This window comes from Otolemur garnettii, unplaced genomic scaffold, assembly GCF_000181295.1.
Source record: "Otolemur garnettii isolate 467f Iridium unplaced genomic scaffold, OtoGar3 scaffold00046, whole genome shotgun sequence".
Classification (NCBI taxonomy): Eukaryota; Metazoa; Chordata; class Mammalia; order Primates; family Galagidae; genus Otolemur; species Otolemur garnettii.
In genome coordinates, this window is record NW_003852441.1 from 10,868,929 (window position 1) to 10,870,327 (window position 1,399).

General features: G+C 46.0%; 1 protein-coding gene across 2 annotated transcripts in view; it reads left to right on the forward strand.

Moving 5' to 3' along the window:
- The window catches only part of RPL26 (ribosomal protein L26), a 9,079-nt gene that overhangs the window by 6,807 nt on the left and 873 nt on the right, over positions 1-1,399 (forward strand). The gene's annotated exons all lie outside the window — the stretch shown is intronic.

Consider the following 1,399-nt stretch of genomic DNA (forward strand, 5'->3'; position numbering starts at 1 on the left):
AGTCTCAGCGCATCGCCCTGGATATAGCTGTGGCATCACAGCTCGCAGAAACTTCAAACTCTTCTGCTTAAGCGATTCTCTCACTACAGGCACCTACCACAACTCCCAGCTATTTTTTGGTTGTAGTTGTCATTGTTTGGTGGGCCCAGGCTGGTGTCTGTGGTCAGTGCCCTAACTGCGGAGCTACAGGTGCCAAGCCCAAGGATCTATTTTGTTTTAACAAGCCCTCCTTTGGACTTTTGGCTTGAAATTCTCTTTGGAACAGTTGTGTCTAGATGCCTCACCCCTTTAGGGTTCTGTTCAAATGTAGCTTTGTCAGTAGGACTTTTCCCTGATCATTTTAGCCTGTGTTCCTTGCTTCCCCATATTTGCCCTGTTTTTCTCTGTATCAAAGTGACATACATTAATTTAGAGTAGAAGGTCCGTGACAGCAGATTTGATTTTGGTCACTATGCTGTATTTCCAGGACCTAGTTTAGTGTCCTTCCCACTTCCCTTCCCTCCTTCATAAGACTAAAATGTATCATAATGGATATCTTTAGGATTTAAGACATAAGATCTGCAATATCTTGAAATAAGATCTGCCCTGTGACCTCAACAAATGTTTTACAAGCGAAAGCATGTGTGAAAGTTAGTTTCTAACCTTATAATTCTTTGGAGAGGGGCAGGGTCTCTGTTGCCTAGGCTAGAGTGCTGTAGCATCAGCTTACTTAACAGCAACCTCAAATTCCTGGGTTCAGGTGATCTTCCTCCTCAATATAGGCGTCCACAACACCCAGATGATTTCTTTATTTGTTTGTTTGTTTTTGGCCTGGGCAGGTTTGAACCTGCCACCTCCAGTATATGGGGCCGGCACCCTACTCCTTCGAGCCACAGGTGCCATCCTAATTTTTCTATTTTTAATAGAGACAAGGTCTCACTCTTGCTCAAGCAGGCCTTAAACTCCTGATCCTCCTGCCTCAGCCTCCCAGAGTACTAGGATACTGAGCCACTGTACTCAGTCCTAACCTTACAATTCAAAAGTTACTTCAGAGGCTAGGCAAGGTTTCAGGCCTCTAATCCTAGAACACCAGGAGGCCAAGGAAGGTGGATTGTTTGAGCTTAGGAGGTTGAGACCAGCCTGAGCAAGAGTGAGACCCCAGCCAGCCAGGCACGGTGGCTAATACTTGTAATCCTAGCACTGGGAGGCCAAGGCAGGTGGATTGCCTGACCTCACAAGTTTGAGCCTGAACCAGAGCCAAAACAAGACCCCATCTCTAAAAAATAGCCAGGTATTGTGGTAGGTGCCTATAGTCCCAACTACTTGAGAGAATCACTTAAGCCCAAGAGTTTGAGGTTGCTGTGAGCTGTGACGCCACAGCACTCTACCAAGGGTGACAAAGTGAAACTGTCTCCAAAAA